The following is a 16693-nucleotide window of genomic DNA, read 5'->3' on the forward strand; positions in this document are numbered from 1 at the left end:
TAATTTTAGCATGACTATCATCCTTTAGTTTTCCTTCAAAATCGACTGTTTTTAAAGTTTCATTATGATGATGCACACTGCACTCTTTAGCTAGTGACATCCCTTTTATTACAAATAAAACATATGATTCTCTTTCACAACAGTAAAAAAAAAATACAAATTTGCCCACCTTTCTTGGAATATATGTCCCTCATCTTCAACTTTCCTCTTTAACTTTTGACAAAGACATGGTATCTTGTAAATTTCTACAAAATAAAACACATAAATCTTAACAATGAGTCACTAAACTTTACTTCGTACATGCCACGGCTATACTGAGTGCTATGTAGTCCAGGCTCAAAGCTGCAACTTATGTAGATCTATTTATATCTCTACAAGCATTGCCAACCTAAGCTTTTTAAAACTAAAAGCCTGTGACACAATATTATTAAAAAAAAAAAAAAATTCTTTGAAATCAAACTTTCTAACATAGCCAGTTAAGGCCACAATCAACAAGCAAATTCAACGTGATCATACGCCCAGTTAAAAAGAGGTTAATCGAATCTATACCCATCTCTCGGTAATCTGACTTTCTAAGACAGTAACAACCTGAGTATTAATCAAACAGTAAAAACTAGAGCAGCTAGTGAGGTGGATATACAAAGTAAAGATGAAAGAACTGGCATAGAATGTGATCACATGAACACCTAGTCAAATAAAATTGATATAATTACAGTACATAATTGATATGTACTGTAAATATATCAATTTTATTCTTGAAGATGGATATAATTGTTAAAGCTTGTTGAACATTTAACAAAGAACATGGTTTTACTTAAATTAAGGGGATATTAAATCCCACATAGTTTTAAAACCGAATAAGAAACTCAAAGATTGGAATCAGAGAGTTTCTTGCCGAATATAGTAAACTATAAAGTATCGGCGACACTAGCGTTAGCCAATGCAAGTGATCCTAGTACGTAGTACAATACCGGGCAACTCGTTGCAAAGGTGGGGAAAGTTCAGATCGCTATTCTTAGGTATTTTCCATAATGTAAAAACACATTTCCTAGGAAATGTATGCTGTTATTACATTATGGAGGAAGGTCACTATCCAGACCGGTTTCAGCCTTTTTTGAGGCTTCATCAGTGAGTAGCTAGACCTAATACCAAAGTGTATAGCGAAAAGAACTTATGAACGAGTTTTCCAAACAGGTGCAACCATTAAGAAAAAGGCTGAAACCGGTCTGGGTAGTGACCTCCCTCCATAATGTAATAACAGCATACATTTCCTAGGAAATGTGTTTTTACATTATGGAAAATACCTAAGAATAGCGATCTGAACTTTCCCCACCTTTGCAACGAGTTGCCCGGTATTGTACTACGTACTAGGATCACTTGCATTTGCTAACGCTAGTGTCGCCGATACTTTATAGTTTACTATATTCGGCAAGAAACTCTGATTCCAATCTTTGAGTTTCTTATTCGGTTTTAAAACTATGTGGGATTTAATATCCCCTTAATTTAAGTAATGTTTTCATTGCCGAAATGAAGCTTATTAGCTCTTTATACTTAAGTAACTTAATGGTTGCACCTGTTTGGAAAACTCGTTCGCAGAGTACATAAGTTCTTTTCACTATACACTTTGGTATTAGGTCTAGCTACTCACTGATGAAGCCTCAAAAAAGGCTGAAACCGGTCTGGGTAGTGACCTTCCTCCATAATGTAATAACAGCATACATTTCCTAGGAAATGTGTTTTTACATTATGGAAAATACCTAAGAATAGCTATCTGAACTTTCCCCACCTTTGCAACGAGTTGCCCGGTATTGTACTACGTACTAGGATCACTTGCATTGGCTAACGCTAGTGTCGCCGATACTTTATAGTTTACTATATTCGGCAAGAAACTCTCTGATTCCAATCTTTGAGTTTCTTATTCGGTTTTAAAACTATGTGGGATTTAATATCCCCTTAATTTAAGTAATGTTTTCATTGCCGAAATGAAGCTTATTAGCTCTTTATACTTAAGTAAAAGAACATGGTATTATTAAAGACTGTTTCGGCATGGATCGTGTTTGTTCTCAGTGCGGTTAGCAAGCTGCTGTGACATCTAAAACATGCACAATGGCATATACAGCAAATAGCATTAATTTCTCCACACTTCTCAAATACAATATTTGAGAGATGGGGGGGGGGGGGATTAAATATCACTAAGATAAGTTTTTTCAGTAAGTGGTTCTGTTTATAATAAAATTAATTTAAAAAAAAATTACAGAAGGATCAATGAAGTTAGTATAGTGATGTATGTCATTTTTGTGTCTCCCCACTTATGTAAAATTATAAACCTACTGCACATTGGTAGTATAGGTAAGCAAGGCTAAGGATGATTTATCATTTATGCATTCTTTTATTTATTTTATTTTACATGACATGAAAGCCCTGTTCTAGAGACCAAAACGAGAATTTTTTCAAGTCACTTCACACCTACAATTAGCGGAGTGACAGTCTCACACCAGATAATGAAATTTACCTACCGCCTAAAGACGATCACAAACATCCATGCTCATGGCAGGATTCAATCCAGCAGCTCATTGGTCAGCAAGTGGATAGTCAACTCACTCAACCAACCCAGGCCAGCACTTTGTCTGCAACAAAAGATATGTCATAAGCAAATTAAGGAAGATATGAACCTCATCAGAGCATTAGGGCAGTTATGGAAAACAATGTTGAAAGTGAAAGGAAGGAAGGTACCTATGAAAGAGGAGCTGAAGGTCAATAATGACAAAAAATAGAATAGTGAAAGAAAGGTGGTTGTTATTTGGAATTATGGCCAAAGCAACTAAGGCTATAAGGCCAATGTATGTATTAATTGCATGCGCAGGCTGGTTTGCCTATTTTGTAAGATGAAAAACCCAAGTTCCCAGGAGGGAAAAATAAAAAATGCCATTACCATATGACCAGCTAACTCACCTTCACTTGAAAAGCCCTTGTAAAGGTTTTTCACATCCCAGTATTCAAAACCAAAGGGCATCATTGAATGGAAAAAAGGGAAAGAGCATAGTGTTAAAGATTCCACTATAAATTATTTTAAAATCGAGCAGTTGTTGGTATGTTTCAGAGGGACCAACTAAGGGAAAAGTAACTAAGTCTATGGAGAGGAAGTACAGAAAATAACTGTTGGTTGGAACACAGTCAATCAGAAGAAAGTGTGAATAAGGTAATATGGGATTTAAGTGTTATTGGAAACAGCAAAGTGGAAGAATGCAAGCCAGAATTATGTGTGTTGTTGAAAGATAAGATGGCAGAAAGATACAGAGAAGGATAATTATTATGAATCTTATGATAACTAGGCTATAGTAGTAAGAAGCCTTTAGCGTGCAGATGTATAGAATAAATTTGAGGATAACAGACACAACTGAATCTGAATGAGAATGGAAAGGTGCTGCCACTCATTCAGATGCATGTGTTCATGAAAGAAGTGAAAACTATATGTAGACTATATGAGTGTAAAATATCAGAATAGGTTGAAGGTGAATGATGATGATACATGAGACAAAACTGCAGGGATGGCCTTAAGGAGCAATAAAGTCAAATGTTTCTTGTAAAATTACAGAGGGATGAACTGTGAAAAGGAAGAAGGACCCAGGATAAGCTATAATGTTAAGACATCAAAATGAGAAGAATTAGAAATAAAAGAGCAAAGTGTGTAGCCTTGATCAAATTAATTGGTCTACAAATCATTGCTGTCAGCAAGAAGTAACTGATAGACGTATTGACAGAAATAGGTTAGGCATTAAAAAAAATTGTGGAGTATCAAAGATGATCAAGAATTGTGTTTCTATAAGGAAAGCCAAGTATGCTATAATAATATGGCTTAGAGGCTATTTTACAAGGTTGAAGTGAGCAAGAATTAGATATTTAGTGAGAATTTGCTTTATGCCAGCAAATGTAGAGGTGATTATGAATATTACATAAGTACCATTATTATTAAATTCATCTGATTATTTTATGCTGATTCCATATGCTTCCACAAAACTGCTGACTTAATATCTCAATTCATCCAATTTATAGCTACCTTATTTGACCTCTAAAGGTCAAATAAGGTAGCTATAAATTGGATATAAATACTCTTATTTGACCTTTGAACTTTGCAATACATTCAGACCCTGCTCTCTCTCTGGATAATTACCAGCCTTATGGCTGGTAATTAATTATCCAGCATATATAGGCAGAATGTAATTATGTAATTATATAGGCAAAATGTAATTCTGCCTATATCTTTTCCTATCATGTTCTAACATGACTGGCCAATACACAGTTGATCACTTCATGATAAACTCACTATTTCCTCAGATGAACCAATGAAATCCAAGAATCTCAAATTCTTGCATGTCCTCCATTACATACTGTCTAAGTAAGATGCCCCAAATATTCAAGAGTATCAATAGTTCAGTAGGGATTACACATTTAGGTGTCAAGAATCTTTAGTCTTTTTTAACTGATGGCAAATTAGCCAGTCTCACACAGGTGACATGATTCTGCCTCTTAGAAATCCTGGTTTTTCATCTGATAAAACAGCAAAACAGTCAAAAAGAACACAGGAAAATAACTATGCTATATATTAATAAACTAGTATAAGCATAGCATTAGTTGCTTTAGCCATAATTTTGAACAACAATCTCAAATATTTGAGAAATTTATCTCCCCATGCCATCTCTTTATCCCAATCTTTATTATCATAATTAAAATCATCCTTTTCTTATTACTAAGCTAATCTAAGGTAGATTGGCCTAGTAATAAGACAATATTCAACAAAATATTTCATTCCCTTCCACTATACTGCCTCAAAAATCACTGCCACTATTTCTTTCTTGCATTTCCACCTGTGTAGGCATAGGGAGATGAATTTCCACCCATGTGCATTTCCATGTTTCCTCTGTTATCAGCAACACTCCCCCCCCCCCTCCTCTTGTCCTTCCTATACTTCACAAAAAGAATCAACCTCCTCCCCCATCTCTCTGTCAGGATATCATCCCCATCGATGTTTTACTTATTTCAACAATTTCCTAAATACTCTTGGAATTCATAAATAAACACAGTAATTCATTTCTGGATCTAGAAACAGCCCTACCCATATCACCTCATCATAGGACTTATTCAAATCTATCTGCCTTTGGCAATTCCTTTCTATCACTGCCTAAAACCATACTTTTCTCTGAATTTCAAAATGATTCCCTTGCATACCATTCATTTGTTGATTATTCTCATACATTGCATCAAGTAGATTTAATGATGCATTTTGTCATTACCTATGGGTACTTTAGGAGTAATCATGGGTAACTTTAATCATAAAATTCCTGATATGTACCTTCAAGACAGTGTGCAAAATATTATAAATACTACATATATAAATACTACATGAAAAGTTTAGATCATTAGGTAGCATAGATACTTCATGAGAGGAGTGATGCTTAATTTCTTGACTTGTTGCTTGACAATGTCTTGTAGCAACATATGACAGAAAACTTCAGATCAAGATGTTAGATCTCATTAGCATCAGAGGATGTTTCAATCAAAGATATGACTGTTCTGCTTCCATTTGGTGACAGTGATCATGCTGTTGTGGGTATGTATATATGCATATTTCATTCAGAAAAGGCTGCATGCTGACCTGCAAAGGAGGAAATTACAACCAACTGAGGAGTATGTTCCATGGTATCATTTGCTAGATGGGATGTTGGCAATGCATGATGCAATAATAGAATGCATCCCTAGAGTTCAAAAAAATAAAGAAGGTAAGATTGAAATGGAAGTGCAATCTTATTAAATAAGAGATTCTTAAGAAAAAGATGCAGAAGAAATACAGTGTTCATAAGGATGATGTCAGCTATTAAATTTATAAGGAGGCCAGAAGAGTTACAACTATTATACAGAAAGCTAAGTCTAAAAGTAAGAAAAGAAACTAACTCTAAGAGATAGATAATTCAAAAGAATTCTGTTATTATGCTGCAAGCAAAACAAAGAATGAATGTGAAAGAATAATTCTATTCAATGCAGAGGTGACAGATGCTTGTTTTGAGTTTAATGGTGCAAGGCCAACTACAGTGATGCTGCAGCAGTACACAAAGTAATAAATTAGGGACAATAAACAGATGTGAGAATCAGCATGTAAAAAGCAAAATGTAAATGGTGTGTAGACAAATGTAAAAAAGAGCATTAACAAAAAGAAGAGAAAGTCATAAAAAATTCACAAACACTGGTAAAAGCTTATATACACTAAATTAAATAATAAAACTATTATGTACATTATTTATATTATCTTATATAAATTATGATACTAAAATTTAAAAGCAGGCTTGCACTTGATGAATGTGGCAAAATCTGCATAGTGTATATGACTTTGATTATGAACTTAAAATCATGACTCTACTCGTTGATGAAATGAAAGCAGTCGATTAATATTACTGGTTAAACCACAAATGAAACTACTATGTACATTATTTATATTATCTTATATAAATTATGATACTAAAATTTAAAAGCAGGCTTGACACTTGATGAATGTGGTAAAATATGATGGTACAACATGAGATTTTATACTAGCTGGGACATTGCCCAGTTAAACAAAGGCTTCCAACTGTTTTTGTCAGGAAGTCAGGGTAAACAGTGAAAAGTCAGCTACTGGAACAAGCTCCAACTCAACATCAGGAAGAAGAATAAACCCATCATCAGAAGAACTGAAGACAGGCACCATCAATATAAGGAGTATTAATGGAAAGAAAACTGAACTTGTAGAAGAATTGAAAAAGTACCACTTGGACATAATTAGTATTACTGAGACAAAGAAGACAAAAACAAGTGAAATCTTACTACAGTGTGCCTACAGTTGAGAGAACTGTAGCTGGCAGAGTGCCAAGAAGAGTCATTTCATGTTGAAGGGTAAAAAGGAATAAGGAATGTATGAATTTGTTACCAACATGCAAAATCATGTGCTTTCTTGTCTGTCGCTATACTAATTTTCCAACTGTTACACAAGCAAAATAGTTACTACTTTAAAAACTAGAACGTTCATAAAAGAAAAGATAATTTTTGATGTGTAATAATAAACTCATCTCATGAGATGGATTGATTACCTTATTATCAGAATGGATTTGCCTTCTTACATGCACAGAAGTGTCAAGGGTTCTCTTCTGTGGTCGAACAGTAAATAATACATACGGGATGTCCTTTTATGGCAATAATGATCAAGGAAAGAAGAGAGTCGCAATAGCATTTAATACTAAATATAAAGATAAACCTCTTGACTGGAAGGCAGTCTCAAGTCAAGGGCAAACTTCAAAACAGGAAAATGGACAATGCGACTTATTTCTGCCTATGGTCCCACAGAAGATTCTTCTAAGGAAGAATGAAGAAATTTTTTGAGTCATTAGAATAGGCAGCTAACAAAGAAAATGTAAAAAGTGGTCCTTGTTGAAGATCTGAACAGCATAGTATGAAATGAATCCCACCAGGCATACAATAACATTTGGGAAAATCGAGAAAGGGGCAAGGTTAATAATAATGGTAAGTATTTATTATTATTACCCAAGACCTCATGGAGTCAAAGACTCATCTGGGAGGTCCTTTTATCACACATGCACGTCATCACAGTGTCTTAAACACAGTCCGACTCCTTGCAGACACCACACTCTCATGCAAGGTATTCGAATCATTTACAACTCTGCACAGAAAAAAACCTGCCTTTCACTCCCCTACTCACACCCTCTTTATACAGTTTCTAGGGATGACCTCTGATTCTCCCACTGTTTTCTGTAGAACTTCTCCAGCATTGATCCTATAACAACCCCTTACCAACTTATAGGTTTCTATCATATCTCCCATCTTCCTCCTGTCCACCAGACTCTGCAAATTACATCTTCTCAATCTTTCCTCATACTCGACATTCCAGATCAGAAACTACAGTAGTCAGTTGCCTCTGGACCCTTTCCAACATCTCTTCATTCTTATGAAAACCAGATGACCAAATCTGGGCAGAATAGTCCATGTGTGGCCTAATCAAAGCCTTATACAACGGAACAAGAATCTCCCTACTTCTACAAGTCAGTGTCCTCCGCATCATTCCAAGAAGCCTGTGTTGTCTTCACAATTTTGGCTACGTGTCCCCTAAATTTCAGATCCTTATCCACTATCACCCTGAGACCTCTTATTTCCTCCACCTCCAACAATATATTTTCACCAAGCATAAATTATGCATCCCATCTTTGTTTTCCAAATTTTAAAACCTTACATTTTGCAAAATTGAACTCGCATCCCCATTTCCATGGTCTTTAGCTATAGTCTTTAGCTACCCTCACCAACCAAGTCACTCTCCTTGCCTGGTCTTTGTAGACCTCATGGAATTGGTTATTTCCACTTCTCCACAATGCCCATTTTCTCTGTATCGCATGCTTAATCTCTTTATTTATCCATCTCACACCTATCTTATTTAACCTTCTCACCCTTGGAATACATTTAGACATTGCATCTACTAGATAGTTTTTGAAAATACCCCAAGCTGCATTGATCTCTTTTCCAGCTAACTCCTCATTTCATGCTACACCCACAAACTGTTTCCTGAGCTCTTCATAATCCCACTCCTTGTAGTTCCACATATACCCTTTTCTCACAGAGGGCCTCGCACTGCTGGCAACCACCCAGGTAATCACCTCATGGTCACTCTCACCAATTGGTGGATGATTTGACACCTCATTTATATTACATCCTCTGATGAAATGACCAAATCCAAGAGCCCCAATCCTCTGTTACATCCTGTCTGAGGTAGTTATCCCTCAAAAACTGAAGAAACTCATTTTCTTTACTTCCAGTTGCTATCTCATCATTTCAGTCTATATTGCCATAATTAAAATCACCCATAATGATCACCCTTTTTTTATTTGCCTGGCTAATTTGATAATACATTTCACTATTACCACCATCCACATTACCTGGTCTATAACAACATCCAACCAAGTATTTGAATCCATTCACCTCTATCTCACACTATACTACCTCAAAACCACTGGCACTATTTCTGTCTTGCATCTCTACTTTGTATGGACATAACTTTTTCTCTAACATCAATAGCACTCCCCTCCCTTTTAATCCTTTCTATCCTCATGAAACACATCTTATTCCGACAATCTTTGGGTGAACAGATGCAATCAGTGCAACCATTTGATCCAGAAATAAACTGTTGTGTTTGTATACAAATGCTAGAAGTATAAGAAACAAGGCAGATGTATACAAACACAACAGCTCATTTCTGGATCTACAGTTAATTCCACCGATACCACTCACTCGATGTGATCTCTCCATGCTCAACTGGGGCCATTTCCCTTTCTGCTTATTCATTTTAGAATCCTTTTCAATTCCAACTGTTTTCTCTTGATCCCAGGTCATCCCATTCCTTTCCACACATGCTCTCACCTCCTCTTGGAGCATCCACCTTTCTCATGCTGTGCACCCTTGTCCACCCTGAGCCTCCCCGTTTCCCTGCTCTTCTTGCACACCCATTCTCTCCTTTTCTATACTCATACCACTCACTTCCCCATTCATAACCACCTCTTCAATCTCTCCCTTCTTACTCTTCCATATCACTTCCCACTTGATCTGATTCATTTTCTCTACTTGCTTCTCTACTTTCCAGCAGCAGCAGTCTTTCCAATGACTCACACCATAATCACTCAAATGCAGTCCATTGTTCCCATACAGTTCACTTCATCCTTCAAACTCATTCCACACATACATTAACAAACTGTACTCTCCTCTCCTCACACATTTCAGCCAGCACACCATTCATAATCCTTGCTCTCCGCCTCATCTCACCACAGTCATATCTAGGCAACATGCTTACTATCCTTCCTGTCACACTATTCTCTTTTATCCCTGTAAGCAGCCTCTTGATATCCATTCTGACATGCTCTTTGTCCTCTGTCAAATCATTCTTTCCTATTAAAACCATCAACTCCTTTGTTTGCTCCCTCCTCATATCCAATGCCTCAATCACTCGACTCATTTTACCACCTGGAAAACATACCTTGTGCATCCTATCATCCAGCACCCCTTTAATAATGGAGTCGCCATACAATGCCACTCGCTCATCTTTCGTTAACTCTTTCATGCCATCATGATTTGTTTTAATAGTTTTTACCCGAATTTTCTTAATTTCATTCCGCATCCACTTCATCTCTTGCTTCATCCAATCCAATTCGACTTCCAAAGCTCGCATCACATTTTCTCTATCATTGAATCTTTCTAATTTTCAAACTCTCGACCCCCTCTTCTCACTTTCACTCTCATTCATCCTTTTGAGTTTCCATACTTTCGGTCCAACATACATCCAACTTTTGCTATCATTCATTCTTTCGATTTTTTCCACTTTCGATTCTTGCATCATGGCGTTTCCAGTTTCATTCGTTCTCTAAATTTCATTTCCTTCCGCCAATCTCACCTCACTTTCGTCCTTTCTAGCATCCGCTACGGTTTTTAAATCACTCATTTTCTTTTTTACTGATTTTTTAACATTTTTTCTCCTCTCTTTCAAACCATCCTTCTCTTTCGAACATGCACTCATTTTCTGCGCAACATTCTCACTACTAACGCTTTCTGTCATCAATTTCATATTAACATTCATCAATTCCTCATTCAGGTCACACTTTGCACACACACACACACACACACACACACACACCTTCCATCTGCCCTAAACATCCACATATCATTTATGTAATCTATAAGAATACATATAGCACACCTCACACTTAATGAAATGACTGAAGTCTAAGTTAAAGTCATGGAATGACAAAGCCACTGCCATGTTTCTTCTGCCGGTTACTACTCTAAGGTCTAATAATAACGAATTCGTAATTAAATTTAGGCAAAAAAAAATCCCCCACACTAATAATACTGGTAGCGCACAACTTTTATAGCAGCTCTTACTCAAACAAATACTCATATATACTTAATTATTCCAAGAATAACATCTCAATCCAGAGTTCTTCTTACACACGTCCCACACTTGACTCACAAGCACCCTCCTCAGGACATGGACTAGTCATTAAAAACACCATGTTCAGAAGTTCAGAACATGGAAAGAGGACACATGAAATGAGAAAATTCTCATTAACTATATCACTGTTGATTGTGATATCTTCATGCTGGTTCAAGATACAAGAGTGTACAGAGGATTTAAAACCAGAAGTGACCATTACTTAGTACTAAGTAATGGTCAGTTCCAGTTTCAGGAAGAATCATTTCAAATTGCAAAAAATATCATCCAGAAATCTGTATCAGTATATAGGTATAGGTGAAATGTTATCAAAAAGAATGTTGTTCAAAGTATTCCATTGGCAATAGGATAGACAAATATGATTGTCTATCCGAAAGACAATAACCAATTAGCCTTTTTAGATCTTCTAATTCTTTGTCAACCAGATGGTAGAATACATTTTTCAGTTTTTTGGAAGATACTCATACAGGCTGTTATATTCACACTGAATCTTGTCTCCATCCTAGTCAAAAGGCTGAAACTATGAAGACTGCAGTACATCATAGTTATCTTTATGTTCTTCAGACAAACTTTTATGGAAAAAATTACAACATTTATTCTACTTTTTTTTTATCCTTGGGTTAAGGATTCTTTCATCAAAAAAGTTTTAACAGTTATGGTATCTACACTTCTAGTAGAGAAAAAATAACTCTCATTGCTGAGAGTTATTTCTGTCCCTTGTGTGCATGGCATTACTGAATGCATAGCAAGTTTTAAAACCACTAAATATTTTTGTTACCTTTCGCCCTATAAGAAAAGTTTCATCTTTCTCACTTCTCCTAAGGACTAGCATCCACCCCTCAATTATTCAGGCATTTACCAGATTCTTTGCTCCTGTGAGTTATCTTATTTTAGATAAATCGGAAGAGCTGGTTTTAAAAACACAAGCCTGAACAGTCTGGACTTGGGGAACATGCTATCAACACTAAACATAGGTTATTGGAACAAGAGTTCTTCATAAAAGTTATTTCCTCATAGAATGTCTCTATAAAGAAACACAGTAAAACTATTGTACTAACTTAAACAGGGGGGGGGGTGCAGCAGCTAGGTTCTCGTTCCTGCCCCGTTAGTACCCATTAGAGAAAGCTAAAGCTGCTATCAACCAAACTGCCCTAAAGGATCCCACCTAGGCCTAAAAATAATATCATTTAATATTGAAGGTTTCTCCAGTGTCAAAGCAAGATCTCATTGCAAATATTTGCAGAGATAATGACTAATGTACTCTGCCTGCAAGACCTTACATCCATGGCATGAAACTCAAAGAGATACTCCATGATAAATATGGTAGCACAACATTTACACAATTCCATTGACTCAATGAACAACAGAAACATTGAGATTATTACAATCACATTTAAAAATATCTCAATCACCTCAGTTTATAAACTGCCAGAAGAAGCTTTCTCATTACCTGACATCCTCCTCAATAATAATGCATGCATGACCAATGTTGTATTAGGTGACTTTAACAGCCATAGTATTAACTGGAATTACACACAGTCCAACGAAGATGGAGAACTTGTTGAAAAATGAGCTGAAAACCTTTCTTTCTTTCTCTAAACCTGATACATAATCCAAAACTTCCTGGATCTTTCAACAGCGGCAGATGGAAGTGAGGCTACCCTGACCTCATTTGCTAGCTCAAAAATATCCAACATTTGTGTTAAAAAGGTTTTAAATCCCATTCCACATACTCAACCCAGCCATTATGCCTAACACAGTTAGGCATAATGGCTGGGTTGAATACATTATGCCTAACCCTTACAGACGACGATTTAATTTCAAAAAAGCTAAATGGAAGGGTTTCATGGAAGATCTTGACCACTTCACAGAACCAGTCTCTCCAAACCCTCAAGAGTATCCCAAATTCATAAAAATACTGAGGAAAATCTCCAAACACATCCCCTGAGAATGGTGCACAAACTACATTCCAGGCCTTTCCAGTGACATACAAGCCCAGTAGGCTAATTACTTACAACTTTACAACACCAACCCCTTCTCAGAGGAGACTATCCAAGCAGGAGAAAAATTATGCTCCAAGATGGCAGGGGAAAAGAGTTCCTCATGGAAAAAAGAAATAGAAGCCCTTAATATGACTCATAGTAGCAGAAAGGCATGGAACTTTATCAATAGAATTAGGAAGGGTTTCACTAAGCCATATGAACATTCCAGGTAACAGCTAATCAAATTGCTCACAAGCTGCTGCTGAATGGAAAATTCCCTAAACAGCACCCAAAAAATAAGATACTTAGAATGCCAAGTGAGGAACAAAATATGATTAACTCAGATTTCACCATCACTGAACTCAATGCTGTCATAAACCTATTAAAACCTAGAAAATCTGCAGGCCTTGATGATATCTGTAATGAACAAATTAAACATTTTGGATCCTAAGTATCTTATTAAAACTATACAATACTTGCCTCAGAACCCTAAGTATACCAACTATCTGGAGGCATGCTAAAGTGGTGGCCCTTCTGACACCAAGGAAAACTCTAATCGAAGCAAAAAATTACAGACCTATATCACTACTCAGCAACCTCTTCAAACTATGAACGATTAATTTTGAATAGGCTACAACCCCTAATTGAACCCCATCTTATTGCTGAGCAGGCTGGTTTTAGACCAGACAAATCCTGTACATCACAAATTCTCAACCTCACTCAATATATATAGAAAATGGTTATGAGCAAAAACTAGCCACAGGAGCAGTCTTTGTAGACTTAACTGTACATCACAAATCAATTACATATGATACCATAAACCATCTCACACTCAGAAATAAAATATACAGAATAACCAGAGACTGCCACCTTGTTCTCCTGATTCAATCATTCTTGGAAAACAGATGCTTTTTTTTGTGGACCTAGGGAGTAGGAAGAGCTGCTGGCATCCCCAAAAAATGGCCTCCCCCATGGAAGTGTGTTATCACCATTACTTTTCAACATTTATGTCAATGATCTCTCCATCTTTCCAGGAACTAGAAATTTTATCTATGCTGATGACCTTGCCATAGCTACTCAATCAAAAAATTCCAAGTCCATTGAAACTACTCTATCACTTGCCTTAAATAGTCTAACCACATATAGCAGCAATCAGTTAAAGCCAAACCCCTTGAAAACCAAGACTGGCCTTTTCCACCTTAACAATAAGGAAGCTAACAGGAAGCTACAGATTTCTTGGGAAGGCTCTAATTTAAAGCTCTGTGACTCTTGATCACACCTTTCATATAAAACACACATAGAAAAAACAAAGGCAAAAGTGAATGCAAGAAACTACATACTAAGAAAGCTTACCTCCTCCAAATGGGGTGCAGACCCTAGCACACTGAGATCTTGTGCCTTGGCCCTTTGCAATTCTTCTGCTGAATGAATATGCCTGCCCGGTATGGTCCAGATCCGGCCAGCTGAAAAACTTGACCTAGCATTGAATGAAAGCTGCCACTTAATTATAGGATGCCTTAAACCAACACCACTAAACCTGTATACTTTGGCTGGTATTGCACCCCCCCCTCAATTCGAAGATCTGCATTCTCAGCTGACGAAAGACAAATGATCATATGAAAGGGTCATATGGCAGTCTGATGACCATCATAGACCACCTTGGATAGTTATTTTTGATTTTTATGGCACAAAGATATCAAAGGTCATACTGCACCGGGGCACAGGTTATAGCAATTACATATGGTAAATGTTTACTAGAACAATCACAAACATCCATGCCCCTGGCAGGATTCGAACCTGCAGCCTTTTGGCTGGAGAGCATGGAGAGCACTTACCACTCAGCCTATCTTGGATGAAAAATAGTTGGCCACATGAGATGGTCTGGCGCTGATTTTATTTTCAAGGTGTATAGCAGAGACAGCTGTTGACGTCAAACTGAAAAGGGTGGTTTGTTTGCCTTGATCCACAGACTAGGGAAGTGAAGTTCAAAATGGTCCAGTTGCTAGGGCTTGGTGATAAATAGGATCCAGGAGTCACAGGGTACTCTTTCTATGAGAAACAGAGTTGGTACCCATAACCAAGTTGCGATCTAATCAGTGCCCAGTACAATCAAAGGAAAGAACACCAGCAACTGATGAGGTGGAAGACAGGGTGTAAAAGACGTTCACCTTTCCGGCATGTTCTCACATGTTTGGGAGGAAGCTGAGTTTCTTGTCAAATATGAGCCTCGAGAATTTGGCTTGTGATGCAACTGGGATTGATATTTGTCCTAGTCTGAGATCTTAGTCAAGATGAAGACCAAGGAAAGAACAAGGATTTCTTTCTATGATCATCATATTACCATCTTTTATCATTCATGTAAAGTCATCCACACAGGGGCATTACTTCCAGTTGGAGAAAGTTGTCTAGTTATTGAGTTAACCTTGATCCCAAAAAACGTGACACTTAAAACTGAACATTGTGGGACTTCTATGCCACCCCGAATATACTGTTGGGAGGGAGCGATTCACACTTGGATTCAGTTGGATAAAAAGGTAGAGATTCCCTCTGAAACTAGAATTAGGTCTTTAATATTCCAAATCTCCATGTAGTGTCGTATGCTTTTTCCACATATAAGAAAACCAATACTAAGTGCTTGCATTTGAGGAAGGTATCTCGAATGGATGCTTCTAGTCAGACTAGGTGATTGGTTAAATGATATTTGAGAGACCAGACTGTGCTCTGGAAAAAGAGGTTGTTTCTCTCTCCAGAAACTATTAAAGATGACTTTTTTTTTTCCAGATTCTTACACAAGTCACTGATCAGAGCAATTGGCTGAAAGGGAGGGATCCTGGCTAAGTTATCCTAGATCTCTCCCTTTCCAGATGTCCATGGATTGCATCACAAGGCAAACCAAGTGGCAATGAATTGGATCCCAGTGATGGTGATTTGGAAGACAGGATATTAAAAAAAAAAAGATTCAGAAGTAGAGCAAAAAATAGAAGAAAGAAAGCATAGTACAAGAATGAGAACAAAAAAGCCGCCAGTACCATTTACTGAGAGGGTTCTCCTCTACCACAGTCAGGTATGTGGTAGAGGAGATGCAGAAGATATTTCTCACTATATAGTGCCCATTTTGCTAAGAGCTATAAACCTAGTGTATATGCAACAGGTAGCCCAGTGCTAACTCTTCACTGGATGAAAAAACTCATTTGTACGAGAAGTAGGTATTACAGCTGTTGTATAAAATGAATAAGAATTTGGTAAGAGAGGCTGATGGAATATTAGTATGATAATCCAATATCACAAGTATGATGCAAAGACTAATGTGTCTAATGACATGGAGTGAGTTAAGATTTTGGAAAAGTTGGTAAGAGATCACATACAGAAATTGACAGCTAATCTATATTTTGCAATGAACAGCACGGATTTACTAAGGAAAGGTCCCGTTTGAGCAACTTGCTCACATTTTGTACTAGTTACCCTTGAAATGTTAAGCAAATGTCAAGTCATTCACACTTTGGTATAATGCAATATATATTAGTATGATTATGCTAGAAGAAGCTGATCAAGACTAGGAATCTTGGAGTTTCAGTGGATAGGAAATTGAAGTTCAATGGTCATATGCAAACACGACTCAGGAAATAATTGGAATGAACACTGACAAAGGATAAGGAAGTCGTTTTGCCTCTTTACAAGATCT

At 36.9% G+C, this 16693-nt stretch overlaps 1 protein-coding gene across 3 annotated transcripts in view; it reads right to left on the reverse strand.

Moving 5' to 3' along the window:
* The window catches only part of Ypel (Yippee-like), a 349317-nt gene that overhangs the window by 177832 nt on the left and 154792 nt on the right, over nucleotides 1–16693 (reverse strand). For 2 of the 3 annotated variants that reach the window (XM_090392078.1, XM_090392076.1), the window contains exon 3: nucleotides 170–245. The exons of the other annotated variant lie outside the window; for it this stretch is intronic. The gene's annotated coding sequence lies outside the window, so the exon portion shown is untranslated. The remainder of the gene's footprint in view (nucleotides 1–169; nucleotides 246–16693) is intronic. 3 annotated transcript variants of the gene reach the window in all.

The sequence above is a fragment of the Typopeltis vanoorti genome, chromosome 4 (assembly GCF_054136105.1).
Source record: "Typopeltis vanoorti isolate ZY-2024b chromosome 4, IOZ_Tvanoo_1.0, whole genome shotgun sequence".
Taxonomy (NCBI): Eukaryota; Metazoa; Arthropoda; class Arachnida; order Uropygi; family Thelyphonidae; genus Typopeltis; species Typopeltis vanoorti.